The 14,080-nt window shown below is 36.3% G+C and overlaps 1 long non-coding RNA gene and 1 pseudogene across 2 annotated transcripts; both read right to left on the reverse strand.

Moving 5' to 3' along the window:
* LOC137730120 (cyanogenic beta-glucosidase-like) lies at window positions 1-2,977 on the reverse strand (annotated as a pseudogene).
* A 5,185-nt stretch (window positions 2,978-8,162) lies between these two features.
* Window positions 8,163-11,677, reverse strand: LOC148693611 (uncharacterized). 2 transcript variants are annotated; one of them, XR_015952041.1, is made up of 5 exons: window positions 11,037-11,677; window positions 10,582-10,960; window positions 10,277-10,471; window positions 9,451-9,680; window positions 8,163-9,247 (listed from the first exon to the last, which is right to left on the reverse strand). It is a non-coding gene; the product is annotated as an uncharacterized LOC148693611 (long non-coding RNA). The 2 variants fall into 2 exon arrangements; XR_015952040.1 differs by having other exon boundaries at window positions 10,582-11,677.
* Window positions 11,678-14,080: the final 2,403 nt, after the last annotated feature.

Below are 14,080 nucleotides of genomic sequence, written 5' to 3' on the forward strand. Positions count from 1 at the left end.
TCAACTCTTCTTAAGGAAACTTTTGAACCAGTGTGTTGAGAGTTTTGGGTGTCCTCTCAGCCCATCATCATAATCCACATAATTTATACCAAATCGAACAATGTATCCAGAATCCCATTCAAAGGTATCTAACAATGTCCATGGAAAGTATGCCTTCACTTTCACACCATTTCTACGCACACACAAAATATTCAATTGGATTGTGTCAATATAATGATCAAATAACCATATCTTAAGAAGTCTAGGCAGTATATACTTAATGAATTTGTTAATAACTACTTACTTGATCACTACTTGAAGGTAACACAAGTGACGATAGTAGTAGTCAATTCTACTATTTCCTCTAAGAAATAAAATTTTGTATTTAGTCTGAGTTTGGACTTTGCAACACTTAACTTCATTGTACACCACTATACATGTGAAACTCATTCAACCAATCAAGGCTTAAGAGTATGTATTGCATACCATTCTCAGTAATATAAATGAGTGGATCATTATATTTTTCTTTTGTGTAGAGTACAAGATCGTGAATTCTTTTGGGATAAACATATTACCAATCTGAACCAGCCTGTAACACCATTCGAAAATAATGAAGATTATTAGCAGTTATAAGTAAATGATGGGCAAAAACAAATAATCCTCCAAATGCAAATAGCTCAAACTAATAAATTTGATGTATACTTGTGGGCCAATAGGTACTCCATTAAGCTCAGCTGCCACAATATTTACAAATATCATAATATAATTATTCTAAGAACTTAAACTAGGACAATAAAAACAAAGAACTTAAAACTATATATGCAAAGAAATTTTCATTTTGCACTCACTTGTAAGATCAACGTGAGGATCTGTTACGTACCTTGCATGTACTGAATTATTCTTAGGTGTACTAGTTGCGTACGTAGCAGAATAATAATTTAATCCAAGAAAATCAAATGATCCGTTTAGCAACTTGGTTTGTTGTTCTGTGAATTTTGGTAATCTTTTTCCAACAATTGATCGCATGCTGTGTGGATAGTCACCACGTGTTAACGGATCCAAAAACACATGAAAAATTCTAGACATGAGCTTATAGCGTCATATATATAGAGTACTGCTAGCTAGTATCAATGTTGCAATTCATAAGTAAACATCTAATTGAGTTCACATATAAGTTAATAAAACACTTGCCATCCAAACATAAAATCCAAAGATCGTAACGCTGCATCTTTATCTTGCTTTGATTCCGAAGCAGGCTCAAACCAGTGTGACAACAATGTTATTCCTATCACGCCATTTTGAGATGCCTATACACAAATGAAGTGATTTTTGGTTGAATAGGAGCTAGAAAAAGATACAACCTTAAATTATCTCACTACACAAAGTTTTCTCTTCTGTTAGAAGTCAATTATATATAATGATCATATAAAAATCTCAATTAGGAGCCAATAATCTGACCCAAAAAAAAAGTTAGTACTGAACCTGATATCTATTCTTGTACAATTCTGCAGCCGCTCCATGAGCAAGAAGGTGGTGTGTCACTATGTATGGTTCAATAGCTGAATCTCCACCAGTGCAGTTTAGGTTTTGCCAAGAAGAGCATCGTCCCGGTGCTTGAGTCCCAATAGCATAACCAGTGTCACTAAAGTTATATGGCTCATTCAACGTGATCCAATACTTGACTCGATCAACAAATTCCTTAAAACAAAGTTCTGCATAGTCTTTAAAATGATCATTATAGATACACATTTGAAAATGGGTACACATAGTACGTATGTATTCTATCGAATTATCAACATTATATGAAGAATAAAATTTGTTCACTTACACAATACGAGGGCTTAAGAAACCACCATATTCATCTTCTAAAGCTTGGGGAAAATCTCAATGAACAACTGTCACAAATGGCTTTAAACCTATACATGCATGATCAGTAAAATCAATTAAAAGTTTAATACAAGGATGTTCTAAGAGCTCATGTAATGATTAAGGTTGGATGATTAACCATTGCGTAGGAGTTCATTGATAAGATTGTTGTAATAATCAATTCCTCTTCTGTTAATGGCCCCACTTAACGTTCCATTTAATAATTAGAACAAAATTAACAAGAAAAATAAGGGTTATACAGTAGGCAATTTGATCACATTACTTCAGTTAAGAATATATAGAGTAAATATAGAGTAATTTCCTTGTTGGAAAAATAATTCTTATGCACAATATTGACATTGGTCGTCCCAACCAAATATGAGGATGTGAAGGATCAATTTACTTGGTAACAATCTGGACCATGAAATAGAAAACATATAAGCATCCAACCCCATATTCTTCATAATCCTCACATCTTCCTATAATGCACAAGCGATTTATATAATAATACTAAGAAGTTAAAAATTAAGAATCTCATCAAGTACAAAATGTCAAGAGAATAAAGTTAAAGAGATTTGAACCTTATAGCGGTTATATTGATCAATAACGACATCTCCATTGCTGCCATCTGCGATCCTTTCTGCGAACCAACAAGTGCATGGTACTACTAGAGGTTGGAATGTAGGTATATACTTAGTCGCCCTCAAAGAAAATAATATTGAGGAGCTAATTATAAATTATATGCTCGTTTGAAATGGAGTAGCTCAATTTTCATACTACCACTAATTGATTATTATTTGGTTAATTAGATCACAGACCTGGATGTTTGTGGGTGTAGGTATACCAAATACTTGGTCCTCTACCATCTTCTTTTACTGCACCTTCATACTGAAATATACAAAAGGAAGATGTCAACAGTACATATAATTCATGCATGGATACTGCATCGATATTGACCTGGTAAGATGCTAAAGCTGTGCCAAATACGAATCCTGGTTCGAAACTACTCTGGTTGAGAAATTCGCAATGGACGGGTGGAACTGTAGTATTAGCAGCTTTTGCTATTTGTCAATGCAAAGCGGATGAGTAGCAGCAGACCAAAGACCAAAAGTCGTGAATATTGCGTTGCCATAACTGGGGATTTTGGTGATATATCAATCGAGATAATTAAGTTGGCTCTTCCTGGAATAATGCATGGGGCTTATATAGAGAGGAAGGGAGTGGGATGTGGATGCTATACGTACTTGCTCGTGAGAATAGTAAAAGGGTTAAATTTTGCAAACAAAAGTGGCTCTGAAAGTCCTAGGTTAAAGTCCAAGGTTCAAGGTTTAAGTAAAAGAATGGATAATGTACTTGTGAGGCCGTGAAATGTAAAACATCGCATGTGCACAAAAATTGTTTAATTTAATCTTGGTTTGTAATTATCAATTTTTAGATCCTTGAATTTTCCAACCAAAAAGAAGAAAAACAAAAGAGCTTTCAGAACTGTATGTATGTGGATTCGGGAACAAAGAGTCATTTTTAAGCTGGAATTATGTCTACGTGAAGCCCTGGAGGCTTTTAAGGGTGATGCTGAATGTGTAAGAACGATGAGCTTTTCGCAAACGCCAGGCTCCAGTTACTAGGAGTTCTTCAAACAATAGAAAGCTCTTCTTTCCAATAAAATTGAAGAATTTAATCTTTGAATTAAATCTTGAATCAGTGTTATTGTTGTTAGAGTTTTAATATTGAATCAGTCATATTGGTTGTTTAATTTGTAACTTAAAACGCATATATGGCTAAGAAGGTAAGAAATTTTAGAAATGACACAAAATTAAGGAGGGGGTTGTTGTGTGTGCGCGCGCGCGCTAATAAATCAGGCAAGCCCAGCAGTTCTTGAACAAGAATGTCAAATGTGATTAGCATTTCCAGTATGTATATATAATCAACACCAGGAGCACCCGTATATAATTGCAACATGACGCAATCGAAACAACCTAATTACATAAATAACACTAGAAGATGAGCACATACTTTGTGTATGAACAATTTCATTTTCTTTTTTGTTTTTTATTAAGGAGTGTGTTTAGTTTTTAAAATTTTAAAAAGAGTACGAGACAATGATGATGAAATCTCTTAATAAGAGCATATTTTTCTTAATATTACATAATTACCATTTTGCCCTCATTATGTAAATATTGTGTATCAAAAGTGAGGGTAAAATAAGAAAAATGGGGATATGATTGTCATTTTCTCAAAAGATACAAAATTACTATTTTGCCCTTATTATTGTAAGTATTATGTATCAAAAGTGAGGGCAAAATTAGAAAAAAAATGACAAAAAGTTGACAAAAAGGGTTCTCTTAATATAATAGATAATGCGTACGTTCAAGAAAAGTTCAACCCAACTGTTTAAGAAGTAAGAAGTTAGAATAGTTAAATAGTTAAATCGAGTTTTAACAATCAAGCACAAAGCAAAGTTCGGTAGAGTAATCTCGTCTAAATAGTTAAATCGAGTTTTAAGAGTTTTCAGGAAACTTTGATATTTTAAAATAGTTTCATATTTTTTTTTGTTACACTACTACGTTTAACAGTTATCGCGATGACGTGCAAAGAAGATTTTCATTGGGCAAAAAATTGCACAGCGAAACCTTCGTCACCAAAGTATCGTTGTGCAAAGCTCGTGAAGTTAGGGTTTGCGCAACGAAAACACGAAGTTCGTCGCACAAAGTATGTTGCACGACAAAATTAATATTTGTCACACTAAGGTTTACGGAACGAAGAACCTTTGTAGCGCAATATGTATCACGACAAAGGACTATTCGTCGTACTATGGTTTAAGGGACTAAGGACTTTGTGTTGCAATATTTAACACCACAAAAGAACCTTTGTCGCACTAAGTTTGAAGAGACAAATACTTCATGTCGCAACGTTCCGCACCACAAAGGTCTTTTCGTTGCCCAATCTTTAGAACTACGAAAATTGTCGCAGCCTTGAAGTAATGCCTACAAAAGCATTTTCTTGGATAGGTATTTGCACAACAAAATATTTTGTTGTTCAAACATTAGGACCGTTTAATAATTTTTCATTTTGTAGTAATTTAAAAATTATTAAATTGTAAGTAAGTTGTCGTTACATGGTTTGCACGATGAATTGTTTCCTTTCCTTTAGTTTAGTGCGACGAAGTAATTTGGCTTGCAATTGTTTTTTTTTAAATTGTTTTGAATTTAATTTTTAAAAAAAGTTGATATTTTAAAAAACAAATTTATATCAAATAAAAAAGAAAATGTACATACAATGTGGGGAAAATTTTAAAAAATTCGTATATAGAAATAAAAACTACAAAACAAAATAGTCGAGGTCAACATCGAGGGCGGTGGGCTCTATATGTGCTGGGTCGAGGGGCTGCTGGGAGGTTGAAAGTGCATGAGGAGGAGGTGCAACTAGCGAGGGAAACTGGAACTGGACGACCAAAAAGAGTCAATGAGCTGGTTCATCCGGCTGTTGTACGCCGCTAACTGCTGCTCTAGGCTCGCAACTTGCGTCATCAGTGATTCGACCTGTCATGTTCTCGTGCTGGAGGAGGAGGCAACCATCTCATAATGGCAAGCATTCCCCATGCCTCGTACACCTTCCCTGGCTCACGACCAAGGGTATGATCGAGGGTGTCTATAAGAGCAATCCCACCGTTGGGTTTTGCTCGGGGGACATGGGAGAAACAAGGGGCCCGAGGGCCAGGCGAGGAGGTCCAACGTAGCCCAGCCCGATGGAAAGGGAAGGCCCGAGCTCCGGGCCCATAGGGGATTGCCAGCCCTTGAGCCCGAGGTGGGGGTGGCGTCAGCGCATTATTTAAATTTTTTTGTGTCAAGCACGTGCACCCCACCCGCGCGTGGGGGCGCGTCGCTGACACAAAAATCAGAAAAAACAGAATCCGTCAGTTACCGTTGGGAAGCCACGTGGCTTCCCACAGTGCGTTAGATCCTAACGGTCACTTAATGTGGACCGTTCGATCTCAACGGTTAAAAAAAAAAATTAAGTCAGATTTAATATCCACCGTTCGATCTGAGATCAACGGTGGATATTAAAATGCTTTATAAATTAAAAAATAAATGAAAAAATAGTTTTAAAAATCTGAAAAGTTACCGTTGTGACACGTGGCACAATCTGGAGTGTTGGAATTCAAATTTTTTTAAATCCAACGGTAGAGATTAATTAATTGAATAAAAATTTTAAAAAAATTCAAAAAAATTCAAAAAAATATCTGAAAAATCTGAAAAAAATTGTAAAAAAAAATTGTTTTTACTTTTCTACTTTTCTATAAATACCTTCTCATTATCATCTACCTTACACAAAAATTTCATATTTTCTCAACTACTTTCAATCACATTCCTTTCTTTGTCTCAAATTTTGAATCCATTTTTTTTCAACAAAATGACCACTGGTGCAGGTACGAATTGGTCACTTATTGAAGATGTTGCGTTGTGTACTAGCTGGGTTGAAGTTACTCATAGTTCCCTTACGGGTAATGAGATGCAATTGCGAGAAATGTGGAGTCTTATTCATACCAATTTTCTTGAGAAAATTGGTGGGAAAAGAACCAAAGAATCGATGGCCAGTCGTTGGAAATTACTTAGCCAATCGTTTAGTACGTGGAGAGACGCCTTGGCACAAGCTAGTAGTAATATTCGAAGTGGGGAAAATTACTCGGATCAGGTAACAATATATTATTTATTTGATACCCAAATTTACATTATAATTATTTGTTTGTATTATTTATTTGTTACGTACATAATTTATTATTTATTGTTTGTATTATTTATTTGTTACGTACAAAATTTATTATTTATTGTTTGTATTATTTATTTGTTACCGTCATAATTTATTATTTATTGTTTGTATTATTTATTTGTTATTTATTATTTATTATTTGTATTATTTATTTGTTACATACATAATTTATTATTTATGTTTGTATTATTTATTTGTTACCGACTTACATTATAATTATGTTGTTTGTATTATTTATTTGTTACTTATTTTCATTATAATTATTTATTTGTTACTTATTTTTATTGTGTAGGAACTTCAAGCACAAGCTTGGTACGCTGCCAAAACCAAAAGCAAAAATAAATCATTCAACCGGTGGGAATGTTGGAATATTGTCAAAGATTGTCCTAAATTTAGAGTTGTGCCAGTCGGTCCAGAAGTGCACATGAACAGCACCCCTCTACACTCTACACCCGATCATGTTCATGAAGATGATGCAGAAGAAGTGCCCGAAACACCCCTCCCTGAACAAGCGGCAGATTCGACCCGTTTTCCAATTAGGCCTCAAGGTAAGAAGGCTTCAAAGAGAAAAGCGAGTGCTTCGAAGAACGATTATGCAAAGTTCATGGAAGAACTTACTCGCCAAGGTGAATTGACTTTGGCGAGAGAACTGGCGAAAGATGAGGCTGATAAGGCTAGAGAGGCATCAAAAGCAGCAGCTGTTGAGAGAGAATTTTATGCTAATGAGAGAGAAAGAGAGCTACTTAGGCAAGAAAGGGAACATGTTAGAGAAGAAAGATGGGCTCAACAAGATCGTGAGATTATGAACATGTCTTTAGAAGGGAAGTCTCCAAATTCTAAATTTTTTTGGAAGTCAGAGAAAGCGAACGTGGTGCGAAGGAGGCGTGCAAGAGAAACAATAGCAAGCCAAGGTGGTTCTAGCACCACAAGAGAAGATCATCCTAGCACCACAAATTGGTTAAGTGATGATGAATAGAGTACTTTTTGTAATCGGAGCCCATAATTTTCCAATCACTTTGGGTTGTAATTTATTATTTATTGTTTGTATTATTTATGTTGTTTCCAATTTCTTGAATATTTATTCAAATTAATTTGGTAAGTTATTTATACTAAGAATTACCCTTTGCCTCCTTGCTTTCCTCACGACATGAAAATTATTAACAAACCCTCTGCCTCCTTGGTAAGTTATTAACAAACCCTCTACCTCCTTGTATAAAATAATTAAAAGTCCATGACCATGACCATCGTTCTAATTAAAAGTCCTTGTTAAAATAATTACATAAACATAAACATAAACATACTAAGAATTACATATACTAAGAATTACATAAACATAAAAAAATTACATAAACATAAACATAAACATACTAAGAATTACATAAACATAAACATACTAAGAATTACATAAACATAAACATAAAAAAATTACATAAACATAAACATAAACATACTAAGAATTACATATACTAAGAATTACATAAACATAAACATAAAAAATTACATAAACATAAACATAAACATACTAAGAATTACATATACTAAGAATTACATAAACATAAACATACTAAGAATTACATAAACATAAACATAAAAAAATTACATAAACATACCAAATAATAAAACACACCAAATAAAATAACATAAACATACCAAATTCAAAAAAACACACTAGATGAACTTAATTATCTTCAGCTTGTTTCAATGCCCACTGGTGCTCTATCAAGTCAATTTGTCGGGCATTGTGCATGTCTGGCATTTGAAATGCAATATATCGTTGAATGAGCCTTTCATAGTAACGTTCATCCCTTTGTAATGGCTCATGTTGCACGGGCTCATCGGTGGCGTCATGAGCACAATATATACGTGTTCTTGAATTGTTCATCGGGTCTAGCTCATATTCATCAACAGCTTCATAATCGTACTCATCTTCCACAATCATGTTGTGAAGAATGACACACGTCATCATGATGGATCGAAGCGACTCTACATCAAACAATCTGGCAGCACCCCTGACGATCGCCCAGCGAGCTTGGAGGATACCGAAACAACGCCCCACATCCTTCCTGCACCCCTCTTGACAGCTTGCAAAGTGTTTTTCCTTTGCACTCCGCGGACGTGGCACTGTTTTGACAAATGTTGACCAGCGCGGGTAGATGCCGTCAGCTAGGTAGTATGGCCCGTCGTACATACGTCCGTTGACCTCATACGTAACTTTTGGTGCCTTTCCTTGCAGGACATCGTTGAACACTGGGGATTGGGCAAGGACGTTGATGTCATTTTGAGCTCCCGGGACCCCGAAAAAGACGTGCTAAATCCATGTATCAAAAGATGCCACCGCCTCCAGAATGATACTTTTTGCTCATTTTCTATCCCCGTAAGCGCCTTGCCATGCACTTGGACAGTTTTTCCACGTCCAGTGCATACAATCAATGCTTCCAATCATCCCAGGAAAGCCACGCATCTCCGCCTTCTTCAACAGCCGCTCCAAGTCCATGTGTGTAGGTTTGCGGAGGTACTCAGCGGTGTAGATAGATTCGATTGCTCCACAAAATCTCATCAAGGACTCAAGAATGGTTGATTTCCCCATCCTCGTTATCTCATCCACTTAGTCTGCAGATGCTCCATATGCAAGCATCTGCAAGGCAGCAGTAATTTTTTGCTCAAGCAGTAGACCCATAGCACCAAAAACATCTTTTTTTTGCACAAAATAAGAATCATGGTTGCAAACAGCAATCATGATTTTGTTGAACAAATGTCGTTCCATTCTAAAACGACGTCTAAAGTACGTATCAGGGAATGCACTATTAGGAACAAAATAATCATCCAAGAGTTCCATACCTCGTCGTTGCCTGCTTCTATCAAGGTTCCCGGAACGGCTGGGCCTGCAGATCTGAGCCGCAGCTTGGATGACTCGACGGGAATGTGAGGCTCTGCCCCTTCTTACTTCGTCATCTCTCATTTGACGCTCCTCATCCTCTTCCCTCTCATTTCTTACCCCCTGGTGATTGAAGATTGCTTCTGATTCGTTAAACAATTCTTCCTCTTCCTGATTGAATTCCCACATCATCCTTGAGGAAGAAGAAGAAGACATTGAAAGAAAGAAACAGAAACTATGAATAATGATACATATTTTTGTGAATAAGGAATCAGAAACTATGAATAATGATTGAGATCTTGAGAATTTTGGTGTGAGATTTGTGAGGATGGATGGTGGATTATATAGAGGATTCAGAAAGGATTAGGTTATGCATAATGCCACGTGCCATGCCGTCATTCGTTACAAATCTGATGGAAATCTATCCTCAAAGATTGTGAACAGATTATGACACGTGGCATGCCGTCATTCGTTAAAAATCTGATGGAAATCTATCCTCAAAGATTGTGAACAGATTATGACACGTGGCGCGACGTGATTGGTTAATAATCATATCAGAAATCCATCACCAATAATTGTATTATTTTGTATTATTTTGTATTATTTAATAATACTTCGGATAATGACACGTGCCGCAACGAGAACAATTAAAAATCTTATCCGATATTACAATTAAAATTATTTTGTATTATTTTATAAATTAAAAAAATACTAATATTTTATTACCTATTGTCAGGGCTATTGAAGTGTAACGGTGGAGATGCAAATTCTATTGCCAGGGCTACTTACTGTTCATTAAGGGCAGTTACTATTCATTAGGTGGATTGAATAGTGTACTGCCAGGGAGAGGGCTACAACGCTGAAGTTGCTCTAATAATATGAAGACCCACATCTGGGTTGGAAACGCCAGCCTCTGATCAGGGTGTCCAGGGGAAGCTACGAATCTGCAGAACTGCAGAACTGCCTGGCTCTTACCATAGAGGTCTGTAACAATAAAGACAAATTAATTAATATTTATATAAAATATGATTAATATTTTATATAAAATATGGTTAATAATCATTTAAATAAAAGAAAAAATGAGTAAGCCCCACCCCCTTCAATTCATCGGCATCCCTCATATCCGCCCTTGTCGACCTCCCTCTCTCCGACCTCCTCATGCTCACCACTACAATCAAAAGGGCTTCATCTTCCCCTTCCCTCTGTTTCCGATGCTCTCTAGCAACCTCTCTCTATCTCACGGTTGCTTATTCGGTGAACTGAGATCCAACGATCTGGCACATCTCCAAGCTTCTGCAACTTCTACATTTCTCTTCCATGGCGTAAGTCGAATTTGCCCAAGCTTTCCTCACGAAGGTAGGCTTTTCCTTCTCTCCCTAACCCATCGTCAAAAAGCTCGTCGCTGTCTCTACTGGGCTGATTCGCACATGCGCAGGCCCTGTTCGAAGAGACCACCATGGACGACCTTTTCATCTGCAACATCGTCTTCCCCTATCAGTGCTATACATGTTTACAACCGGGAGATGAGTGTTGGGTTGGATTATTTCACCTTAAATTTCTGAAGTAGATGGAAGGTAGAGAGAACTCGTACGAATTTGGTGATTTGTCTGTGCAAATCGTGACGATTTCAGTTCTTCGTCTCCTTTAACCTCTTTGCCTCCATCGTTTGCATCGCCTCATCATCACCAATCTCTCTTTTAGCTAATTATAATCATCAAATCAATTGAAAATTGAAACCCTAAAATCTCGATTAGCCCCAAATTCATGTTGAGATTCCCAAACAAGTTCTGTTGCAGGATATCATCCGAATTCAAACATGGGGCGCCTTTCGATTTCCCCTTTCTTTCCACGCAGTCTTTATTGGTCTACAAAACCTCTATCTCATCTTTCTCTCTCCAAATACATAGACAGAAAGATAGAGGTAGACTCAGAAAAACCTCTCTCATCCTTCAATTTCTCCTTCTTTTCCACCCATTTCTGATTTGAACCCATAATTATTTTGGCAAAAATCCATCTCTGCTGTTCAAATCAGCGTGACTCTTCGTCTTCCTAAGATTTCCTTTCTTGTTATCAGTCGATTTTATGGGAAATGGTGAGCAGTGCCACCAGTGGTGTTGCATTTTGCTGCTATTGCAGCGTGAAAGGGAGCCAGGGAGAAGGAACACGGGAAAAATGAGAGAGAAGAGGAAGAGTGGGACAACATGATATTTTAAAAATATTTATTTTCTATTTTATCTTATGTGTCATGTTAACAAAAGCGTGGGACTTGCAATTGCCGTCACCTAACTATCAAATTAATAGTTTGACTAACGGAGGTATAAAATTGCAACTAAATACAAGTTTATGTATAAAATTGAAATGTTTTAAAAGATATTGTATGAAGTTGTAATTGCATTCAAACCTGAAGAAGTAAAATGTAATTTACCCTTATATAAAATATGATTAATATTAATAGTAATTCTAAATGTAAGAATTACAAATACTTACATACAGTTACTCCGTCTGCTCGTTGCCGAGCCGCACGTAAATCTCATTGAATATGTTAATCTTAGAAAACTTCAACCACCTCACCTGCAATTGAAAAATATTAAGAAATATGTTATTAGTTGTGTTTAAAGATTAAAATGTACTAAAAATTAAAATAAATATATGTTTACTTGACATTGCTCCTCAATCCTATAAAACAAACGTCATGAGCCTGAGTGGTGGATGAAATTAGTATCAAGTGGAATAATTTGTAATTAAAATTTTATGGATAAATTACACAAAACTACCTTAACTATGCTCGAACTACAATCTCATACCTCATATTTTAAAAATTACAATGTCATACCTCATCTTATGAATTTATTGCAATGTCAGACCTTTGTTAGTTTTTTTGTCAATTTATCTGTTAAATGCTGACATGGCATAGGACGGGGCCCACTTCATAGTCCAAGTAGGTTAAAAATTAACTAAATATTAAAGGATTAAAAATCAAATAATTTAAATATTTTATAACCAAATGTGGGACCACCCCTTATCACCCTTTCACTTCTTCCCCACACTCATCAGCCCCCAATCCGAAATCAAAACCACTCCCCACCGCAACCCTCACCAACCAATCACTACCCTTTCTTAACGCACTACCCAACTCGAACTCTTCTCTTGCCTCCAATCCCAAACGGTTCTCTCGTTCAAGTTGCTTTCCCAGACCCTAAACCAATTCGTCCCTGCCTCTTCTCCCAAACCCCAAACCAAACCCCAGAAATCCGATCGAACCCCTTCTTCCTTCGATCCCAAAACCCCAGTGCAATTGCCTCCCGTCCCTTGAGCCAAAACCCACAAACTCTTGAGCAAAACCCAAAGCTTTCTCTGAAACAGGTGAATTCGAAATTTAGGACTGGGGGCAAGGCAGAGACTAAGGCCATGGGCAACAGCTATGGTGGTGGAGATTGAGGTTGTGGGTGATAGCGGTGGTGGTGGTGTGGACATTGTTGTGAGGATCATGAAGGCTAAGAATTTGAAACTTAGGGTTAGGTTTGGGTGGAATTGGGGTTTTTTGTTTGAAATTGGTTACAGAGATTAATTTGGTGATGGTGATAGGTGTGTAAAGGGTGTGTTCCACATTTTTAATAAAATATTTAAATAATTTTCTTTGACTTTTTAATATTTAATTGGTTTTTTAATCCAATTGTGGCTAGAGAGTGGGACCCGCTATAAGCCACATCAACATTTAATAGATAAAGTAACAAAAAACTGATAGATGTCTGACACTGCAACAAATTCGTAAGATGAGGTATGACATTGTAATTTTTATAACATGAGGTATGAGATTGTAGTTCGACTCATAGTTGAGATAGTTTTGTGTAATTTACCCAAATTTTATATATACTTGACTGACTAGTCAACAATACTAGTCAACTAAGATCAGGTTTGTCAGTTAACCAGTAGCGGAATTAGTCAGTTTAAAACTAGGTTTATTGAAATGTTCCTAGTTAACTAAGGTCTAATTCAGTGTAAACGCAAACCTTGTTAAGCTTAGTTGCATGAAGAAGTCTAAGTGCATGTCAAGGTGATCATGTATCATATACAAGAAGTCAAATATAAATCCAAGAAAAGCAATAATCAACACAGGATGTTTTTGACCTGAAAAACTCACCTTTGGGTTGAAAAACCGGGGACTCTCCATTAAGTCCAATCCACTAGTGTAAACAAAATTATTACAAATTAACCACACAAGATCAATTCCCATATCCTAATCTACTTAGCAGTTTGTGCCTTTGTGCAACCTTACCTTACACACGATGAATTCTTTCGGTCTTTACGAAGTGGCAATTTCTGCTGAACTCTTCACTTGTGGCATCGAAATCAAATCCACTTACGCAAATGAAGTTATGATAAAGTTGATGCAAAGTTAGATTCAATGTCCAGTCAGTTTCACCAGTCAAACACTTGAAAGATAAAACTAATGTGAATGCAAAAAGATGTCAATTTAAAGATTTGAAACTTGGAAAAACTTGACCACAAACTTAAAACAAAATCACAAAGACAATGCTACCCTAATATGCAACGATTTGGGTGTTTAGTGGATGAGAGTGATTTTGTGGCTAG

Source organism: Pyrus communis, chromosome 10 (assembly GCF_041283825.1).
Source record: "Pyrus communis isolate YQ-2024b chromosome 10, ASM4128382v1, whole genome shotgun sequence".
NCBI lineage: Eukaryota > Viridiplantae > Streptophyta > Magnoliopsida > Rosales > Rosaceae > Pyrus > Pyrus communis.